The sequence below is a fragment of the Lissotriton vulgaris genome, chromosome 11, assembly GCF_964263255.1.
Source record: "Lissotriton vulgaris chromosome 11, aLisVul1.2, whole genome shotgun sequence".
NCBI classification, from domain to species: Eukaryota; Metazoa; Chordata; class Amphibia; order Caudata; family Salamandridae; genus Lissotriton; species Lissotriton vulgaris.
Genome location: NC_141699.1, coordinates 981,914,455 through 981,937,936, shown reverse-complemented (window position 1 = coordinate 981,937,936; position 23,482 = coordinate 981,914,455). Strand labels below are relative to the sequence as shown.

Genomic DNA, 23,482 nt, shown 5'->3' with positions numbered 1-23,482 from the left:
CCTCTGCCACCCTACCCTCGCCACCATCACCACCCCGTGCAGGAGCAGCATGCCCCCTAGTGACAGGAACCTCTGCCACCTTACCCTCGCCACCATCACCACCCCGTGCAGGAGCAGCATGCCCCCTAGTGACAGGGACCTCTGCCAACCAACCCTCGCCACCATCAGCATGCCCCCTAGTGACAGGGACCTCTGCCACCCTACCCTCGCCACCATCACCACCCCGTGCAGGAGCAGCATGCCCCCTAGTGACAGGAACCTCTGCCAACCTACCCTCGCCACCACCCCCCCCCCCCTTGCAGGAGCAGCTGCCCCCTAGCGACAGGGACCTCTGCCACCCTACCCTCGCCACCATCACCACCCCGTTCAGGATATGGTTCATAGATGAGTTAACCGTTTGAATGAAAGATAGCCTTAGGGTATGGGCAAGATTGTTTTTGATTAGGGAATAAAGAATACAGGTTCATGTTTGGGAGTATGATAAGGACAAAGGCTTGGGTCTGGTCAGTGTTGAGATAAACATCTATTAACATATAAGGTCTGAGTAATAATTGGTCCAGAATAAGGGTTTGAGTGACGTTACTGTGAAAATAAGGGGGAGGGTAGTGTCATGGTTATGATAATCCAAAGGGCGGATTATGTTGGGTCAGGTTTAGGATTTGATGAAGGGTTAATAAAGTTGGGTAACCTCGCAGTATGGTCCCTGTAGGTGAGGTTCAGGTCAGCATTAAGGTTTAAGTATGTTTATGATGTAGAGTCGGATCAAGGCTAGAGTGCGTGCATATGTACCTGGTATTTATGTAGCGCAAACCTAGCCAAAACAAAGGCAGCAGAATGATGCACAGTGTGAAAGGCCAGGTTATGGTAAACAAGTGTTAGGAGAGGTGGCTAGTTTGTGGACTGTTAATGCATTGTGATTTAGTGTTTTGAAAGAGTTGGAGTAAGGTTTGACAGAAGTATGGTTTGGTTTTAGAAAATATTTTGGGACATATCTTTTAAAATATTTACAATTTGTGGTGTTTTTAAAAAGAATCTGTGATGTCTTTGAACGCAAACTATAAACCAAATAATTTTCTACGACATGTCAGTGCAGAGTACGACAGGAGCTGTGGGTTCTTAGAAATTGGTTTGAATTGAGAAAAATAGGCACATAGGTGATGGTAAGTTCTATCACGAAGTAAGTTTGAATTGTGATGTACAGGTATGAGTAATGTCAATTTTTCACTTTTTTGCACTTTCTGCTACAGGGTGACGTTTCCCTAGTGCTGAAAGTAGTTCTTACTGTTAGCCAGTTGTGGTAATTTGTGACTTGGGAATGATGAAAATCACCTGTTGTCTACTGAGATTCAAACTTGTGTACGACAGATTGATGCATCAGAGGCTTAAATCCACTGAACTGTACTATTTGTCTAAAAGAGGAACAATTAGCTGGGTTATTTATCTGTATGTAGCGCGTTATCCTTTTTCTGTACTCTTCCTGGAATAGTTAAACCTGTTTTACAAAAAATGAAAGATTTAATACATTTTTTTCTTCCAGACACTATAGGGAATAGTCTTTTTCTTTATGTTGCTGTTTAAAGGCATAATTTTGTAGTCGCGTAGATGGATTTTTATATGAAAGTTCAGTCGAATAATTAAATTCCTCTGTTTCAATACACAAAATACGTGTCTCTAGAAATCCAAATTTGTAATCATTTTGAGTGGCACTTTGCCGGAGATTTATCCCCTGTAGCCTCGAATTCTGAATCTGAATAGTTGTCAATTTACCTCCTTCTCCTGTTTCTCCTACCTTCGCATTGGGTTCCCTCAACTTGCAACTTTTACTATCCCCTCACCCCTTCCTGTAAAATCTTCGGTAGTGGTGGTTAGTTGGTCTCCTTCATTTCATGCCGTCAGCCTGAATTTTCTGTGTATTGTGGTAATATGGATACCTTTTCTGCTGCTCAGAGCTTTGTGCTAGTTCCTTCAACAATTTCTTCCCAACTCCTGTCAACTTCCAGTGAGAGCAGCATAATAAAGTATAGGCGGCAAGTAGTGTATGGATAGACATGTATTCTATACCTTGGATCATGAGGATAATTCTGTGCTGTTGTGCCGTTCGGAAATTGTGTGACTTCATAAATTTCTCAAGTCTCTAGCCTAGTTGACACTGCAAAGAATTTGTGCATATATGCACTGTTGTACCAGTGCGTAATCTGTGTTCCCTGCATTCCATGACGATTACCCAACCGTGAGGTACAGTGTGTAGTTTATTCAACAACAGAGTGTCTGCATAAATGAAGTAATCAGTGGGGTGAGTCGATCATCTTGGCGTATTATTTGCATAGTCCTCAAGAAATTGAAATGGTCCGTTTTCAGAGCGTTTTCCAAAATATCGTTTGCTTTTGCATGTAGTTCGTAGTTCCTATTTAAAGTGTGTGTGATATCAGACCACTATTCGGATTTTATGAACCGTAAGATATTTCTATGCATAGAAAACGACCTTGTAGCTCGAATGTGACACGCGCCTTTCGGTTTCGGCAAGTAGTGTATGGATAGACATGTATTCTATACCTTGGATCATGAGGATAATTCTGTGCTGTTGTGCCGTTCGGAAATTGTGTGACTTCATAAATTTCTCAAGTCTCTAGCCTAGTTGACACTGCAAAGAATTTGTGCATATATGCACTGTTGTACCAGTGCGTAATCTGTGTTCCCTGCATTCCATGACGATTACCCAACCGTGAGGTACAGTGTGTAGTTTATTCAACAACAGAGTGTCTGCATAAATGAAGTAATCAGTGGGGTGAGTCGATCATCTTGGCGTATTATTTGCATAGTCCTCAAGAAATTGAAATGGTCCGTTTTCAGAGCGTTTTCCAAAATATCGTTTGCTTTTGCATGTAGTTCGTAGTTCCTATTTAAAGTGTGTGTGATATCAGACCACTATTCGGATTTTATGAACCGTAAGATATTTCTATGCATAGAAAACGACCTTGTAGCTCGAATGTGACACGCGCCTTTCGGTTTCTGGTGATAGGTTAGTGATGTCTACGGTTTTCTGTGCATTATATAGTTCTGCTCCATAGCTCATAAAAAGGTTGCCAGGAGTGTTTTTTTCTGATTTCGATCTCTTGGGAGCTGCCATGGTGTTTGTCCTTTCTGTTTGGCCCAAGGCTAGTAGAGCTTGTCGTTTGAATGCTTTTGCTTTTATGGATGATGGTAGCTAATTGTATGTCCAGTTAATTATTAATCTTGCGTGTGTGTGTGGGAGGCTCTGTGTGGTGTGTTTGCGGGGGGCTCTTGTGTGTGTGTGTGTGGGGGGCTCTTGTGTGTGTGTGTGTGGGGGGCTCTTGTGTGTGTGTGTGTGGGGGGCTCTTGTGTGGTGTGTGTGTGGGGGGCTCTTGTGTGGTGTGTGTGGGGGGGGCTCTTGTGTGGGTGTGTGTGTGCAAATGCAATACGTCTTGCATTTGCGACAGAGTAAGCTATTGGCATTGTAAATGAGAATGCCATTTTTCATATGGTATGTGTGTGAAAACTCTGCTTCTGTGCCACCCCTGACCTCTGTGTGGGGCTCTTTGCGTGTGTGTGGGGCTCTTTGCGTGTGTGTGGGGCTCTTTGCGTGTGTGTGGGGCTCTTTGCGTGTGTGTGGGGCTCTTTGCGTGTGTGTGGGGCTCTTTGCGTGTGTGTGTGTGTGGGGGGGCTCTTGCGTGTGTGTGGGGGCTCTTGCGTATGTGTGTGGGGGGCTCTTGCGTGTGTGTGTGTTTGTGTGGGGGGCTCTTGCGTGTGTGTGTGGGGGGCTCTGTGTGGTGTGTTTGCGGGGGGCTCTTGTGTGTGTGGGGGGCTCTTGTGTGGTGTGTGTGGGGGGCTCTTGTGTGTGTGTGTGTGGGGGGCTCTTGTGTGGGTGTGTGTGTGCAAATGCAATACGTCTTGCATTTGCGACAGAGTAAGCTATTGGCATTGTAAATGAGAATGCCATTTATTTATCTGTTTTCAAAACCAACACATAAATAAAAAGTTTGTCATTTACAAAACCAATAGCTCAAACTTTTCCGAAGGCGAAACCGTTGCATTGTAAATGCTTGTTCAATGCTTCGTCTTGTTCCATCTGGGTTTCCCAGGTAACCTTTTCCACCGCCGCTAAACACACTTCCAGAATTGAACCACCCTTCAACTCTTCTTCCTCTTCTCCTTCTGCAGGTGCTCTCGACAGAAAGTCTGCAACTCTATTTTGTTGTCCTGGAATGTAGGATACTCTGAAATTGTAGGCTTGCAGACCCACTGCCCATTTAGCTATGCGGGACGTCATGCTTTCCATGTCTTTTTTTGTGAACAGTGAGACCAGGGGTTTATGGTCAGTCTGTACTTCAAATGGAATTCCCCAAATGAAAAACTTGTAGTGACAGATAGCCTAATAGACTGCTAGAGCTTCTTTCTCTATGGTTGAGTAATTTTTCTCGGATACAGTGAGGGTTCTTGATGCGAAAGCCACCACATTGACTTTGTTCCCTTCTCTTTGCGCCAGCGTTGCCCCAATTCCTCTGTTGCTGGCATCCGTAGAGATGATGGTCGCACCATTAGGGTCGAACTTCCCTATGAACGGGGCTTCAATGATAGCCTTCTTTATGCACTTCATGGCCATTTCCTGCTCCTTTCCCCAACCAAAGACGCTGTCTTTCTTGATTAAGTCTCTCAGCAGCTGTGACACCATTGCAAAATCCTTGATGAACTTGGCCATATATTCAGCAAGGCCTAGGAACGATAGAATGTCCTCCTTACTCTGGGGAGTGGGAGCATCTCTCACTGCTTTCACCAAGTCGTGTTTAGGCTTGATTCCGTCTTCAGATAGTGTGTGTCCCAGGTAATCCACCGAACTTACCCCCAGTTTGCATTTTGAAGGCTTTGTGGTAAAGCCTACCTCTTTCAACTTTTCCAATACTTTCCTTGCTATCTCGTTGTGTTCTTCTTCGCAACTTCCAAAGATCAGTATATTGTCTTGGAAACAGATGGTGTTCCTACAGTCTTTTAACACATGTTGCATGACTCTCTGGAAAGCCGCAGCCGCTGACACTAGGCCAAACGGCATACGCTGAAACTTGAAATTACTAAACGGAGTGGTGAAAGCCGTCAGTATTTGAGAATCCGGGTGGAGCTTGATTTTGTATTTTGTATTTAATTTATTTGTAAAGCGCTAACAATCATCCTAGGTAGGATATCACGGCGCTGAGGTTTGGTGCTGAGGGGTACGGTAACCGCATTGATTACTGATTATTCTGGTTTAGGGAAGAGTAGTGTCTTTAATTGTTTCCTAAATGATAAGAGACATTCTGTCAGTCTGAGATTGGGAGGTAGTTCATTCCACTTGGTTGCAGCTAGGTGAGAGAAAGCCCGCTCTCCCATCCTGACAGTCTTCACGTGGGTAGTGTTTGCTCTTCCTGAAGTTCTGGATCGAAGGTTCCTCGATGGTCTATGGAATTTGACTTTATTGTGTAGAATGGTAGGGCCTGTATTGTAAAGTACCTTGTGTGTGATACACAGTAATTTGAAGTTGGCTCTTTGTCTTCATTGGGAGCCAATGTAGTTCTCGCATGCAACTTTTGGCCGAATCATATCTCTTCTTATTGCATACAGCCTTTGCCGCGGCATTTTGCACTAACTGCAGGTTAGAGAAAAGATAGTCTGCCATTCCAACAAACAGAGAGTTGCCGTAGTCCAGTCTGCTCATCAGCAGCGACTGGACCAGGGTCTTCCTACACTCAGTCGGAATCCAGGGGAAGACTCGTCTGAGCATTTTCAATAATGCAAAGCCTTTGCCACAGACAGTGGAGACATGTGATTTCATGGACAGAGCACTGTCCAATACCACACCCAAGTTTTTCGCTTTTATGGTAGGATTTGGGGGCAAGCCCAGGTTACTTGGCCGCCAGCTGTTGTCCCAGAGCTGGGGATTTTTGCCAAACAGGAGGATTTCTGACTTGTCTGCATTTAATCTCAGACAGTGCTCTTGCATCCAATTGGCCAGCTCAGTCAGGCATTTTAGTAGTCGAGTTTTAGGATCATCTTTCTCATCAATGGTGACCATCAGCTGGGTGTCGTCAGCATAAGAACACATTTCAACACCCCACTTTCTTCCAATGGCTGCCAATGAGGAAACAAATACATTAAACAGGGTTGGGCTTAATGAAGCCCCCTGAGGAACCCCATATTTAATGTTTCGCGGGGGAGAAATGAAATCACCCAGACACACTGATTGTGTTCGATCCGCCAAAAAGGATTGTAGCCATCCCAATGCCTTGTCTCGAATACCTTTCCCTTCCAGGGCTTTCAGTAGTTGGTCGTGTGGTACGGTATCAAAAGCCGCCGATAAATCCAAGAGTATCAGGACGACTGTCTTACCCTGATCCACCTGGGCCCTGATATTATCCGTCACCGCCAAAAGTGTTGTTTCAGTACTGTTGTTCGCCCTGAAACCTGTCTGAGAGACATCCAACAGTTCATTGGCTTCCAAATAAGTGGATAGCCGTCTATTGACCAGTTTCTCCAGCACTTTTGAGAGGTAAGGTAACTGGGATATTGGTCGATAGTTGGCAGGGTTGTTTACATCTAATCCTAGTGGGGTGACTAGGGCCTGCTTCCAAGATCTTGGAAATTTAGCAGAGCATAAGGAAAGATTGAGTGCTTTTGTTACGGCAGGGCAAATTACAGGGGTTAGCTGAGAAAAAATGTGGTGCGGACATGGATCTAGTGAGGATCCTGACTTAACTTCGAGCATGACTCTGCCTACCTCGGCTTCTGAAAAAGGGCCAAAACTTGAACAGGTAGCTTGAGTTGTGGTTGGCATACTGCGCTCAATAGTTTCTGGCCTACAATTAGGAAAAGAGGCATAAATGATATCAATTTTCTCACAGAAAAAATCATTTAGTTTATTGCAGTTCTCTTGTGATGGAGTAAGTTTTACTGAAAGATTTGTTGGGTTACATAATTCCCCGACAATTTTAAAAAGTTCCTTTGAGGAATTTTTATTCTCAGTGATTCTACGTGTAAAATACTCCTTTTTTGCCTTCTAGATTGCTTTATTGTAGAATACGAGTGCTTGTTTATAAGTGTTTCTGGTCTCGTCTGACTTGCCTATTCTCCATTTATGTTCCAGAGATGTACATTTTCTCTTTAGAGATTTCAATTCTGGTCCGTACCACCTTTCCGATTTTGTAGTTCTGGGTTTGTGATGAACTCGGAGGGTGGAACAGAACTCAAGTGCAGTCTTAATACTTGTGTGAAGTAAATCTATTTCTTCATGAATGTCAGTAGATGCTAAACTCGGGTGTGAAAAATGTTGTTTGAATTTGTCTATTGAGAAATTTTTCCAACTCCTCGTGCTTGCTACACTTAGACCCAGTGTTCTCGTGTGTATAGTAGGTAGATTTGATAGTAAGCAGAGGATAGGTCCAACACACTGAAAAACCTGGCCCCCCTGATCGTGCTTAGCATTTCACCTATCCTGGGAAGAGGGAACCTGTCCACTAGAATGTTCGCATTGAGGTCCCTCAGGTCCACACAGAGTCTTATGCTGTTCCCTCCATCCTTAGCCGTGATCACAATCGGGGCCAACCAGGCTGAGCTCTCAATTTCTACGATGACCCCCTGACTAACCAGCCTCTGAAGTTCTTGCTGGAGGGGCTCCCTCATGCGCAAAGGTATGGACCTAGTCTTGTGCACTACCGGTTCTGCCCCTTCCTTTAGAATTATCTTGTGCATGTAGTTCTTGAATACTCCCAATCTGTCACTGAACACCTCCTTAACCCCTTGCGTGCGGGGCATATTTCCCGCCTGTGCTGACTCCGCCTTGCGCGGGCGGAGTCATGACGGAACGGTTCCGTCATCAGCACAGCTCAACTGATGCTGATGACGGAACCGTTCTGTCATCAGCACGCAAGGGGTTAAACTCTTCTGTGAGATTCTCTGATATGCCTACGGGGTCAATTAACAACACCTGCTCTTTGTTGTTCGGATCTAGTTTGATACCAAACTGCTTCTGGTGTCTCCAGCCCAATAGGGTCGAGCCACTCGTGGATACATACACCTTTCCCACCGTGTGCCTGTCCTTGAACGAGATTCTCATTGTCACCATGCCCTCTAGTGGAATCTTCCCTTTGTTGTACCCCTTGGGACTAATGTCCGGTGGCATCATTTTCACAGGGTGGTTAGCAAACTTATCTTCAAACACCTTCTTGTCTACCAAAGTGTATGGAGAGCATGAATCAGCATACATATTAAACATCACTCCGTCAAGTAAGACATCACATTTGGGGTAAATGTCCTCATTGTTTTCCTCCTCATCCCCCACTTGGAAAATGTAAGATTTTTCCCCTTCCTCATCATGGAGGGTCTCCTCAATAACATGCACTGCTTTGCCAGGAGCTTTGCAAACTTTGGAATAGTGCCCCCACCTGTTGCACTTCCTACATTGTACATTTCTAGCTGGACACTTCCAGTTATTGGCTAAATGATTGGGACTCCCACATTTGAAACATACCATGGGACTGGGCTTACTGCGATTAACCTCTCTACTCTTGTCCCCTATTTTGCAGACAGATTCGCCCTCCGTGTTAGATTTGCTTTCCACCCTCTCTTTGCTGGTCACCTCCTGTGATTTCATCTCTCTCATGCATCGTGCGGTGTGTTCTAGGCTCTTAGCTATATTTATGGCTTCCTCTAGATAAGGGTTCTTTGTAAGTAATTCCTCTTGAGTCTTAGTGTCATTAGTGCACCTCACCAGTTGGTCTCTAATCAAAGAATCTGTGAGTTGACCAAATTCACATGTGGCTGACAAGCCTCGCAATACAGCAATATAATTGCTCACTTTCTCCTCCCTCTTCTGCACCCTCTTGAAGAACTTATGCCTCTCCATCACCACATTTATTTTCTCTTTAAAGTGAGACGCCAATTCCCTCAGTGTGCTTTCATAGACATTGATGCCTTCCTCCACTTCTTCTTGATCATCCTCCACCAATCTCCCTGTAATGTCTTCATATACTTTTCTCCCATGCGTGCCTAAATTGTGGAGCAGTATATGTTGTTTACGTATGTTGGTGTAGTTGCTACCACCTATGGCTATTAAATAGGACTTAAATATACCTTCCCACCTTCTCCAGGGAATAACAGGTTCTCCTAACTCATTGAGGAAGGGTGGGGGTTGACTCATTCCTGCACCTGCCATTGCCATAAAATACCTTTAATCGCTTATTGGCCTGCTTCTCCCTCGAGAACAGAGTAAATACCTGCCCCCCAAAATGCAGTAGTGCTAATTCAATCAGCAAACTATAACAACTAATGTGGCTTCACTTCCTCTCATTAGTCTCATACTATCAGCCCCACATTTGACATATCATTCACTGTGTACTGTAAACAGTCCTCTTTCTGCTTCCATGGGTTGGGGCCACTAGTCCGATGTGAACGCTTGCCTCCTCCCCTCTAGGCGGGAACTTCCTGTGGAGAAACCTCTCCTGAAAAGTTCCTGTCAAGACGACGCCGCCTGAAAAGCAAAGGAAGTCGCTGGGAACCCTCTCCACTAGTTCAAACTCCTCAGCGCTGCTCTTCGGTGTGCCCCCACATCTGCAAAGAGCGGATACCAAGTCGAGGGATCGCCGCTCCTTTCGTGCGGAAAACTGCCGGTAAGCGCGCAGCCTCGCGGCCCTTTCTGTCAGCGTGGCCTCGCGTCCAAATTCAGTCAGCGTGTTGATTTACTTCCATTACTTGGGCGCTCAGGGCTGTGAGATGGTCAGGGCAATGCGATCGACCAGTCTGCCTACCGCCCCTCAGTATTGGTTTCACTGGGACTCCTTTACGCCACACTGAACTTATCTCTCTAGCCCCCGCATAATTCTAATACAAGCTGCCGCCTGTGCCCGACCAGACACCCGTGCGGGAATCATTACGCGCTGACCCCTTAAGCCTGTGTTATCTCCTATCCTCGGCTCGGCTCACACAGTCAATATAAATCCCGATGCCCGACCTGGCACCCGAGTGAGTAACCAACCCTCACTATGAGTTTCAACTGGGTCGCTGACCTCATGCACGGTAACACCTTACTTGTGTTCTTCTCTTTTCATTCATGACATCAAGCGCCGATCACTCGCTCGCTCCTTTTCTTTACTCCTCAGGCTCCGTTTTTATGTCTTTGTTGACAGGCGATCAATTCACCCCAGGGAAACGGCATCCACTGTCCCTGGCCCAGTTTCCTCCTCCTCGTCGCCAAGAATTGTAGTGATGAGGAACACTGGTGCTGATAAACAAGTATTTTATTACTCAAGTAATCACACAGAATGCCGTCAGCTTGTCAACACAGAAGCCCCTGCTGCTATGTCAACATTCCATAGCGAGCGCCGGGCTGAGGAGTGGACTGTACCAAACCTGTGGAGGAAAGGGGGGGGAAACATGGGGTAGAGGGTAAACACAGTTTTGCTAGTTACAACAATGTATTATGGTTTCATAATACTGTTGTGGTTCTGGATGGCTCGGGATTGCTTCACCAACCAGCAAGGAACTCCTGACATGTGGACTCCCATGGGAATTGTTGCATGCAAAATAAGAGGTGAAGAGAAATCCCTCAAGACTAACCAGCAGCACAGCCGCTATAAGGTTTTCTAATTGGGACCCAGGAGCGGCGAACTACCTGAGGCACTGTGAGTACCTAACAGGCGTGTCTTGGTGAGTCATCCCCTGCTGAGTACACAAATACACCTGCGGGCCCAACAGGGCTTATGGGTGCTTGTCTAGGCCATTGGCATAGTGTTCCACAGTGGAATCAGTGGAGGATCCAGGGATCACTATGAATGGATTGGGTGATGGGCCATACACAATGGGCAGGAAGCCTTGGACCAGCAGTTTCTAATCAATTTTACAACCTTTGATCAATTTCTCATGACACTCTGTGAGGACTGTGAGCGAATGAACTGACTTAAGTTAGTGCATGTTCCATCTGAAAATGTGGCAAAGGGGCTCCTTTCTCAAACCTAAGTTTACATTTTTGGGGGAATTGCTGTGAACATGAAAATATCTGCAGATTTCAGTGGCAGGCAAACATTTCAAGAACAGCTGTTAAAAAGGTAGAAATTTACTTTTCAAAAAACAATTAAAGTTTTTCAAAAAACCTCTTGTAGACTGCTGTTCCTGCATGTGCTTGTTTACCTTTGGAAACAGTGAGTGTCTCTATCTATCTCTGTAATGTTCTATGCAGAACAAACATCTCACTCGTTTACAGTATACAATACAACAATAAAGTATTTTAAGTTTCTTACTGTTGAAAAGGCTTTCTTAGCAAAATGCAAAATAATGTAGTTAAAATATATGTGTAATATTAGCATGCCGACTTAAATGAACTAAATGTATTTATAAATGTGCAAAATGTAGTAATTAAACACACTTACACAGCAGAGCTTAACAAGTAGTTTGAGTAAAATTTGCTGATGCAGGCGTTAAATGTTTAAATTCTTGACCTTTTTCCATGATCATGTTTATTAAATAAATGTTTCACATAACTCTGCAAGACGTTTCTTCTTATAAAAAGAAGTTTCAAATGTGTGTTTATGAATTATTATTTAGTACAATTCTTAAGAATAATCATATAAAATGCAGCACATAAACTGAACTTGACCTCTTTCTAGCATACTTGGTTTATTCCCAAACGATGAAGCAGTGGAAATGATGTCCTTTCCTTACTGCAAATGTATCGATTTTAACATAGCGCATTGTTAGCTAACAAATTATTTGCTTTATTGGAAGGTTAGAAATGTAGTCCTAATTGTGGGAAAGGATGTTTAGAATGAAGAAGCCTCATGTGTAGTTTAGACTAAAAAACAAAGTTTCACAAGCAAAGATAACTGTCAGTACATCATTGTGTTTGCATGAGAAGGAGAGGAGTGAACATATTTCCAAGAAGAACCCTGAAAGATGATTGGACGCGATAAGGGGAATATTCAACATTAATTGCAACATTAATTGCAACTATTTATAATAGTATGTGTTCCCAGAGTTGGTTAACTCAATGCCAAGCCACACACTCTTTTGCCCTGTTTCCACCCCATTCCACACCGATTCTCCTGCCTGCATTATTACTTATTACTTTGAAATTCTAATCAATTTTGTGAACCTCTCTTTATGGAAAGTTCTTTGATCGATGGTTGACTTTTGAATACATTTTGAGCTTTGTGCTTGATCTCACTCTCTTTCGAATTTGAACTCTTTATAGGTTTCAACTGACACCTTTGGCCACGTTCTAAGAATAGGGATTTTCTTCCTTTATGGAGCACACTTAATGCATTGCATTTTAATTGAATTAACCATTATTTCTTTATCAATTCCGTAAAAGATCAATTATTGTGAAACTAATAAGAATAAAACATATGATTTTGAATAAAGACAATTTACTGAAACTTGAAATAATAAAAGCCTTAAAACTTTTTTTAATTCTCATTATTGACTAAACTTAGATAGAAACTGTGATTACTAGTTATATGATGATTTGCTCCTGATCTACTCAACCACAATGGCCGAGGTCTATTCACATGTTGGGCCACAGCACCGAGTGGGAATCAGCCCTGGGTGTGTTTTGATGGTAAAATGAGTTTTATTTAAACTGATTCCTGCTCCAGCACTCTGCTACATATCAGATTTATGAATATATTCTTGCATTAAACAATGTCTGTGTAATGTAACACAAGAATGAATATTATGCAGTTTCAAAATTAAAACTAAGTGGCTAACAAGAACATTTGAGGAAGCAGGTACAGGTTTTTTGCAATCTTATGTTGCACGTGTATAATGGAGTGTTTTAAAAAATAAATTATAGATATAATCAATCAATCTATCCAGGTGGATTTGAATGTAATATTAGCTTAAAAGCAATGTTACCACCAGTGACTGGATGCTGAGCTGATTTGAAACATATTGAATCCCATGACACTCTTATGACCAGTAACTCAATAGGCTGTTGGATTTGATCCGACTAACACACCATACAAATGTTTATCTAAACCAGGCTTTCTAAATATTTGGGCTAATTGTTTAAATTATGGAGTTAATTTTCATATTTGCATTATTTATCCATTTTATATTTTAATTGAGAACTAACCTTGCCGGTTTAGGTGGCCTATGCAGTAGCATGTCTAATGAAATAGTTAATACTACCAAGAGACGCAAGTAGACTGCTAAGCTGATATGCAATTCATACAAAGCACTCAAACAACTAATGCCACGAAATTGAAAAGAGGAGGTCTATTTTATGTACCACATCTTAAACATGACTATAGGAGTACTGATTAATAAAGCAGAGGGCATACTTGCATTATTATATTTGGAACTTGAATGACTATAAAGGTAATATGTACAGGCCAGGGGACCACAGGCACTATTGATGGGGAAGGGCAGGAAGGAATATATTGTCCTCAGCAAACAGAGGATCTTGGAAGAGCTTCAGGGACACAAAAGTGGAAGCTGCTTGTCCATAAAGAAAAATAAAGACAACCTGCATGGAACCACCAGTTATGTATCTGTCACTGTGTCCTCCATAGACACCATTAACTTTTGCACAGGGTCACACAACCATGTATACATGAATTTCAATCAGTTACCACCAGTATTTCAGTATGCAATATTCTGCTATGAGGGGGCATTAGTCACCCTCAAAAGCGGGTGTTGCAGACTTTGGGTTGTGACCTGTGACCAGCAGGAGCCCTCTACATGGACAACAAATGCCATAAAACCCAAGGAGCACCTCTAGTAAACTACAAAAATTGCCAAGAGTGAACAGTGAGAAAACATTAAAATAAGGATAGGAGACGTCGGTAAGGCGTAGGATGACACAGCCATGTAAGGACTTTTGTCCCTTGTTACATCTGTACTGTAAGTCCTACCAAGAGCTTACCATAGAATACAAACATTCAGGAGGTGTGAACCTGGGTTTCTATGGAAATTCAAAAGGGCATATTATTAAGCCCCTTATCGCCGCTTTGGCAGCAGTTTCCTGCCGCTAAAGCGGCGATAATGTTATCGCCATTCTTGATAATATGGCCCACAGTTTTCCTTCCACTGTTAGGCAGAGGCTCAGAGCGCAATTGAGCATTCAGGCTGTCTTTCCCACATGGAGAGATGTTGTGCGAGCAGTATAAAATATCATGCATTAAGATCAGTCGCAGGACTGAGGAATTCAGCGCTAGGCAAAGTATTGCAAATTTGGCCTTCTTCTTTATGTGCCAAAGCAATGAGTTTCAGGAAAGGGACATAGACAATCATTATAAACTGCCATTTACAAGAGGGCGGTCTGTCCATAGATGGCTTTTGAGGTTAACAGTGCAAGATGAGATTAACCCCCAGATTCATCAAGGTCACATTCTGCGATTTCCAAATTGCGATAATTACCGAATCGCAATTTAGAATTCGCAGAATGGGATGCATGAGAAAAAGTGATAAAAAATGCGAATCGCAATCGGCCGCAATTGCCGATTGCGATTTTGCCAAAATCGCATGAAATTCGCAATCGGCCTTTTTCCATGTTGAAATTGTGATCTCGCAATTACCAAAATCGCAAATTGCGATCTCGTTAATTGCGAGATCGCAAAAACAGGAAGTCGCATTCCGAGCACAATGATGACATCACAACCAGGAAGTAGGCAGTTCCCTCCCTCATTCTGATCCCTGAGCCTGAAAGTGGAAGCAGCACTGGCCAGAGCTCCACGACAGACCACCTGCAGCAGCACACCAGGAGACAAACAACCTCAGAAAATGTCCCAGGAAGCAGCAGAGAGCAGTTTGGTAAGGATTCACGGAGGGTGCCTGAGGCGGACAAGAGGTGAATTTGGCTGCGCATCCGCGCAAAGGTCAATGCAGTGGGAGTGACCCAGCGCTCCATTGACAAACTTAAAAAGAGGTGGTATGACCTCAGAGGGCGTGCGAAAGAACGCATCGCTGAGAGGTTGGGGGAGCGAGTTGCACCCGGAGGAGGAGAGCCCCCTGTACCACCCAACACCCCACTGGAAGACATTGTCGAGGACACCCTGAATCCAGAAGCATGCGTGGGGGTTACCCGGCTGGACTCATCCCGACCCACCCAACAATCCCAAGGTAAGTGCCATGCGACTGCGACCCTGTCCCCTAACAATGGCCGTGACTCCAGAGCTACCCATTAGACAACCCCAGTAATGCAGGCCATGCACACCAGAAATGCCCAATTGCATTGTGGGACTCGTACTGTGACCACAATTACCAGACAACCCCACACAGCCAGACCTGTCAAGTGAGAGTCATTCCTAAAGCCAGTCAGGGAATGCAAGCCTGCATGCATGTAGCAACCTCCCATATGCAAGAAACATGTCAATTATCATGGTCCCATTTACATCACAGGTGGCACTGAACAACCCAGCACCGACAGTGAGGCCCTACACATCGATGAGAACCACGATGACACCGAGGGAGAGGGCCATCCTTCCACTCAACCCGGACCATCACAGTCAGCAGCAGCAGCAGTACCACCACCACCCCATGTGGACAGGGCCACCCCTGCAGCCACAGGTGCGACACAACCACCCCATGTAACACCCTTGGCAGTGGTACTGCCAACAACAGCAGCAGCCAGGAAGCAGACAAGGCGCACAGCCACTGTGCGATCACAGTCCAGCGGACTGGTGAGGGAGCAGCGGGATGTAACAACACGCGCTGGCAGGGGGTTACATGTCCCGGATCCTGGCCTGTCCATCGAACGTCGGATGCTCAGAGTCCACCAGAAGCAGGCACATCACTTGGCAGCCATCCACCTGCAACTGCACAAGACTGCGCGTAATGTGGGCCATCTCACTGATAGCATGCAACTCATGACCGCAGCTGTCCGTGAAAACAGCCAGGTCCTGCTGTCCCAGCAGGATGTCACCCGCCGCCGCCACCGCCAGCTGCTGACCCGCCTGTCAGCTTACACAAGTTCTAATCATATAATTGGAAATGCCACCTCCCAACTATCGCGCCGCTCCCTTGCCATGCAGATCCAGATGCTGCAATGCTGCCAGGACGTCGCTAGGGCACTTGAGCAAGTCACCACAGCAGTGCAGAGTCTGCAGCCGACTGGCCATGGCCAAGCTAGTGGGGGGATGATGCCAGTGAGGGCAATTCCAGCCACAGCAGCCTGTCCTTGCCGCTGGTCACTGTACCCCGCCGCAGCACCAGACCCACTGCAGCCACACGGGCTAATACTGATGTTGAGGAAGTTGAAAGACGACTGGGTGCGTCCACCCGGAGCCGCCACTGACTCATTGTACTGAACCTGCAGGGCCATGCTGATGATACAAGCATGCCCTCTTCACATACATGGGGATGTATGAGTGAATACAGCTCTCATGTCATATGTAAATAAATTCTACATTATTGTGAAAAAAACAATAAGATTTAATAGTCACAACTTAATCTGACTCATGTTATTACTTCATTTGTCATGCATGAGTGAAGTGTTGGGTGAGGGGAGTGGGGAGTGGGTGCACTAGAAACAGTTCATTGTGATTTGGTTGCGGCGCCTGTGTCCTTCAGCAGGATTCTCCCCGGGCGCATGAGGCACATGTGCAGGTGGGCGGTTGTCCCCTTCCGACTCACTGCCAGAGATCTCTACAGGTATCCTCCGCTTGGTAGCAATGTTGTGGAATATTGCACACACGGCCAGCAGACCTCAGGCTGGTATTTGATGGCCCCACCAGTCTTGTGTAGTATGCGGAATCGGCTCTTCAATAGCCCCAAATGTCCGCTCAATGCTATTTCTTGTGTGGATATGTGCAGCATTGTAATGCTGTTGCTGTGGTGTGGCAGGGTTGAGGTATGGGATGAGGAGGTAGTCACGGAGACCGTAGGCGCTGTCATCTGAATGAAAGGAGCAGAGGGTGAGTGCCTGTCATGCGCAGCTACATGGTTGCAATGTACTATTTGTTGGCATGTGTACTTAACTAGAAGGTGTCCTTCTCCAAAGTCTCCTCTGACCAGTTGTGTGTGCATGCCGCTGTGCCGGAATATGAAGGAGTCATGTGTGCTCCCCGGGTATTGTGCCACTATGTCTGTGATGATTGTCTTAGCGTTGCACGCCATCTGGATATTCAATGAGTAGTAGGACTTGCGGTTCCGGTACATGTATTCTGTTCCTGCAGGTGGGCAGATGTGGATGTGAGTACAGTCAATGCATCCAATTACATGGGGGAATTGTGCAATGTTGTAAAAATCTAGCTTGGTCTGGTTCAAGTCCTGTTAGGTGGTTGGGAATGTGATGTAATGGTGTAGCTGGGTCAGCATGGCCTCCAGGAAACTGCTTATGCAGCGGGACATGGTGCTCTGGGAGATCCCCCCTGCAACGGCAACTATACCCTGGAAGCTTCCGGAGGCCAGGAGATACAGGCTGCACAAGACCTGGACATGGGTGGGCACGGCATTGGTCCTCTTCGTTGGGTGCTGCATCAGGGGGTCCAGGTCCCGGATGAGCTTTGTAATCATTGCCCCATTCAGCCGGTACTTGGAGTAGATTTCCTCCGCAGTTTGGCCCAGAAGTGTGATCCGCTGGCGGAAAATTTGCTCCTGGATCCTGCGTCTGTTCCTTGCTGCAGCCTGGAGCCTTCGCTGTCTGACCACCATGTAGAGTCCTGGCATTGTGACTGTCCTCATGTTCCTACTGTGTCTCCTTAAGTGTGTATGGTCAGGCCCACACCTGTGGCTAGTTTGGGAATATTTTTTTTTTCTTCTTAACTTTATGGTTACCACCTGGTTTGTGTTCTCCTTAAATGGCGCCTCGCAAATAGCGATTTTGAGGTTTTTCGCTAAATGCGATTTTTCATGAATTTGGTTTGCGAATATTTAGCGAATTCGCAAATGAAATTGCAGAATCATTGGAGTTTCGCTAATTTCGATTCGCTAAGGGGGTTCCACCTAGGATCTGCGATTTTAATAGCGATTTCGCCAAAAAAAATTGGCGATTTCACAAAATGGTCAGTTTTCTTATCATGAATTGCGGTTCATTGAATTGCGATCGCAATAGCTAATTCGCAGCTATTGCGATCGCTATTTTGGTTGATGAATCTGGCTGATAGTCTTTTCCTGTAGGAATCATATATAAGGAAGCATTTTCAAGAGCATCCCAACACATTTGCTCCTTATTTATTGTTACATTCTTTAGACCCTTAATATTATTTTTGTCCCTAAATTTTTATTCTAACAGTTATAACTTCTGCTGGAAGTACCTCCATTATATCATTGGAAGTATGGCGCATTGCTAACAACCTCAGTATAAATCTTCACCTTTAATCAGGAGCTACAACATTGGCAAGGAGCTTGTATACCTTTGTGTTTTTCTCCTAAATGGGACCCTCTGAAGGATACTATTGACACCTTTCCCATTTCTCATGTGCATGTATGAAACATAGCCAATTCAAACTTTTCAGAAACACATACAAAGCCCTACACAACACAGGACCAGAATACCTGAACAGCTGCATGCACTTTCACCAACTCACCAGACCCTTTTGTTTTTAGGATTTTATATTGCCCAAACTCGACCTGAAGATATCAGGAATCAGAGCATTTTACATGAGCACCAGTTTTGTTACAGATGGACACATTCATTTTTGTTAGGCACAGGGAGATTACGTGATTTGCACAGAATCACAGGATGTTGAGCGTCCCTACCGAGACCTGAACCAGGATCTCCAGCATCGAGGTTTACCGCTCTATCCATAAGGCTACATCCTCTCCCCAAGTAGAGCACTTATGCTCTGCCTCACTCTCACTCACACAAATCCCCTACATCTGCAAAAGAAAAACTAAAGGTTGCTCATTCCCCTACAACACACCCAAGACATGGAACAAACCCCCTCAAAACATCAGAGCCTCCTCCTCACTTCCTGTGTTCCAGCTGGCTCTTCATATAAACACCTTGGGGGCCACAAACCTGCACGCCTGCCCAAGCACCTGCATACCCTCATGGGTGATTAGTGCGCTATACAGATCAATATAATATAACACAACTTATCATAACATCGAGCGAGATGTCACCTGGGCTGCTGGGAGGAGTGACTCTTTCTTTGGGCAATCAGACTCAAAAGACCTTCTCGGCATTCAAACACTGAAATCCATGCTCTTAACTTTCTCGCACAGCATTTTGACTGACAAATTCAAGGAATGCATCTGCTGAGTAGTGAGTGTTCACACACAGGGAAGCACAAAAAACGTTGTCAGTTGTAGAAGAGGTAAGGTGCATCAGGTGTGTTAGCCTCCTGCGGCTAGAAAGCACAGCAATCATTCTGCCTACAATCTGACGGCATAAATTCTACATATCTTTACTTGGAGTAAATCATGAACACAATTTGGAGCTATCGTCAATACGTTGCATCTTCCGCTTTTCAAGCTGGGAGTTGTGACAAAAATATATAGGCTCAATTTCTCATGCCCAATCTCATGCACTTGTTGCTAGTGAGTGAAAATTGACTTATAGGTTGCCCTTGTGTGAACCATTTGCTGTGTGTGTATATTAACATAATCGTGTTATAGTTGTGATGTTTATGGTTCTCAGTGAAGCTCTGTGTAACATAACTATGATGTCAATGGAGGAAGGTAGGAAAAAAACTGGGAGGGAGGAACTAAGTTGTACAAAGGTGAAGAAATACAAGGCCGCAGTCATCAGTTAAGATGCTTAGAAGTATGTAATTTATTTGTCCAGTGGAAAGACATCCCCAAGAAAACAAAAAACAAAAATATTAAGCTCACCGGTTTATTTGAAAACCCTCTGATTTTCCTGACTAAAGGTAGAATAGGAGGACGACAGGGCAGCTTTTGAAATCCTTTGTGTGAACACATGCCTTGGAATCTTCACAGTATAAATCATTGGTATCTCTTAACCAGATTCAGGCTAATCCTGGCACTTTGTTTACTCGCGGTTCTAAGAGGTTGGCATCAGGTTGGTAACTTGGCCCCCTGCCAGTGTGATTCTGTCTCAACGCAGGACATGATGCATTTTATTATATTTTGCATGTTTTATGTGCATTTGAGGGTCAAATTTATATTCCCACTGCTGAAGGGTTTAGATGTTAATCAAGCCAGACCAGCTCTAATATTTTTGCAAATACTGCCCACAGAGTATATCTGTTTTTCTATGGCTAGCTTCTTGAGGGAAGCTGTTAAATTGAAGCTGTTGATGAATTGATAATAATCTTAACCTTTTTTTCGCACACTTATTTAGATTTAGCCTGCTTTACTGTGGAGATTTTTTTAATGTATTTTACTTTTTAGATTAGCTTATGGTTTTAATGTTGTGTATTTATGTTGTACCTGTATGGTTTATTTTTCTTATAAAACAAAATAAAATGATTTTTGATTGATAATCAAGCAGCATCCTACAGGGCAAGATTGAAGTCAATTTGATAATTGTTTTTGTATAGGAAATAATGTACTGTAAAATAGTCTATATGTGAGGAATGGAGGTGAAGCTAAACTGCTTTCTCATTACAGGGAGTCCTACGGCTAATGAAGATGTTGTAGACTTCGGAGATCATATTGTAAATGGTGACTTTTAACTTCGTATTCTCTTATGTTTCAGAATATGTACTCACTTTGTACCTCAATCAATTGGTAGGTATTTATTAAATACATTGGTAAAAAGGAAGGTTGATATAAGAGCTATGTAAGATACAACAATTGGCACACAGGTTAGGCAAGTAGTAATGAAAGGAAATATAGAAAAAAGATGGTGGTACCGGCCAATATCAGGCCAAAATAATTAGAAAGAGGTATTTAGTCAAGTTTAGGAAACAGGCAGCCTAAAAGATGTCTTGAGAAAGTTATATACTCAATACTGATATCTGCTATGACACACAGACAACAAGTAAACTTAGTACAATTACATTTGGTAAAATTAACACTTCTAATTTAAAGAGCTTAGAGACAGCACATCTTTAGTAGAAAGTGCCATACAATCTACTATAATTCCCTGTGATAGGACACACATCCGAGTGGCAGAAGGAAGTGTAGGCTAAAACAATGAACAACTCCCCCTAGATTAAAGCTGTAATGATTCTAGTACACCGACATGCCACTCACTTGGAATAAGATGGGTGGAAATTAAATACTGGAGTTAAGGTGGATTTATCGAGAAGTGATTTTGTGGCTCAGTACTAGACAGTGCATCACCTATTTTAGTAGTTGTGTTGGCATGCATAGATGCTGCTGAGGGACTGCTGCATAACTGTCCAGCAGACATTAAACAACATGAGGACCCAAACAACTAGGGTAAGGATGCATTTCCATGGAAATGGAAAACATTCAGGCTCCTCTGCAGGCCACAGTTGAACTAGAGTGAGCTTCTATGGTATTGGTATAGCTGCTGTAAGAGACAAAATGACCTGCAGACATGCGGAAGAAGAAATGGCAATCCGAGAAGTCAAGCAAATCAGGATGCAAATGTGCCAAGTTTATTTAGCGATGGCAGAGCATGCTTCACAAAGAGCAATGAGAGTAGACTGCACTGATGAGGATGAGGTGTTTATGTGTTTTCCATGTTCTCGGCTTGCAGTTCTGAAAGAGGCAGGAGGCTGTGTGCACGCTATTTATATTGAGTTGCAGGGGGGTTAGGAAGATGAAAGAATTTGTTTTAAAGATGTTTAGCACTGGTTAACCCGTGTACTGTAAAAGGATGTCAGTCGATAGCGTAAATGAAGTAAAGATCAAGCATACTGCACAACTGTAGTGTATGGTACCAGTACACTTGTGCTGTCCTCATTCAGGTGGGTCTAAAGTGTGTGAAGGGCCATCACTTTTCAGGCATTGACCATCAGCTGCAGTGCTCAGTGTGGACTACTGTTCAAATCCCTCACTAATTATTTACTCAGTATATTGAAAATGTGCATCTTGCCACAGGAAACTGCTGCTTCAAACTACTGCCAGGATAGAAATGTGAGACCTGTAGATCAGAGCATGGGCGAAGAGAAGGGACAGGGACAGTTACAGGAAAGCTGCCATTAGAAAATGGCCTACCACCCTTATGGTGTCTACGCTACATCTTCTGCCAAAGTCTTCTGCATCTTCTGAAAAATGGACTTGCTAAGTTATGTTACATGAGAGGAACAATCTTTTGTTAGCAGAATTTGGAAGACAAAAAGGAATGAATTAGCCATGCTTACCGCAGAAGGTTTCCTCAGTAAGGAGAGACCTTTTGCTAACCTTTTTAAAGCAAAATGTAATGAATTAGAAAGGCTTCCTTCAAATTGGTTCCTCTGTAAGAGGAGCCGTGGTGATTTGCCACACGCATTATATTCGATTACTTGAAACAGTGTGACCCAGTTTTAAACAATAATAACCAAGCTTATGTTGGACTGTCTCTATTTCTGAGCCTGACTGAGAATCCTTTGAATCAAAGGAAAAGGGTAGAGAAATACACTTCAGTGATATTTGTTAGAGTAATGTTATCTGGGTTGCCAAATAGACAATTGGCTTTCTCTGTGTGGTTTCTTTCTGGCTGTTTCCTGGCTAGCTTATCGCTTCTCTTCAGCTATCCGCTCCTGCCATGGCCCCTCAAAATCATCCTTTGTGTCTTTATAACATCAGTTTTAGGGGGTCTTCTGCCACATGGTTACTGCCACATCATTAACCCCTACGTGAGACCCAGAGTAGGGGCCTCCAGCCAACCCTAGGATCAAAGGTGCTTGTCCAACAATTCGCTTTGCTTTCCTCATACTGAAACTGGGTGTTTGCAGCAGGTACATTTTGATTAGCAGTGCATCTCTCCATATAGGAATCAAACGCACTAGTCGCTTTTTATGTTCAATCACATTCAATACCCTCTTTCTCAAGTTAATATGGAACACTCCACATTCGCATGGTACAGTCTTAAAAATACATCTCATTCATTTACAACCATTCAGCACAGTTAGAAGGCCGGCTTAGGGCAGTGCGACCGGCGCGGCCGCACTAGGAGCTGACCTAAGGGACGGGGGCGCTGTGTTATTGGAGAAATGAGGGGCGCTTTTTTCACAGTGGTAGTGAGAGAATTCGAGAAGGCGGTCATGGCGTGTGGGGGCACCAAAAATGATTCACGCACCGGGCGCCACCAGCGCTAAAGCTGTAACTGGAGAGTGGCCTAGCTTCCCTGAGAGGAGGGAGTAATCTTAGCTTTCTTTCAGTAGCAGGGTGGAGCCAGATTTTTCTACCTGCTCTGCCCCGCCCTCAAAAGTAGACAACTGGTGTCCTACATGTTGGGAACCATGTTTGGGAGAGGATGTGGTCTCATGGCTAGACTGCCGACCTTGGAGCTGGGAAACCAAGGTTCGAGCCTCGGGGTCGACTCCACATACTGTGATTCTGGGCAAATCACTTAATCTTCCCGTGCCCACCCACATTTTTTTTAAATGAGTGTGTCCTTGTGTAACATATTCATGTAAAGCGCTCCAATACCTACGGGTCGAGTTTGCGTTATATATATATATGCACAAAAAAACAAAACCTA

General features: G+C 44.2%; 1 protein-coding gene across 2 annotated transcripts in view; it reads right to left on the bottom strand.

Annotated features, from left to right (window-relative positions):
* Positions 1-23,482, bottom strand: part of LOC147683812 (NACHT, LRR and PYD domains-containing protein 1b allele 5-like) — a 213,968-nt gene that overhangs the window by 133,746 nt on the left and 56,740 nt on the right. The gene's annotated exons all lie outside the window — the stretch shown is intronic.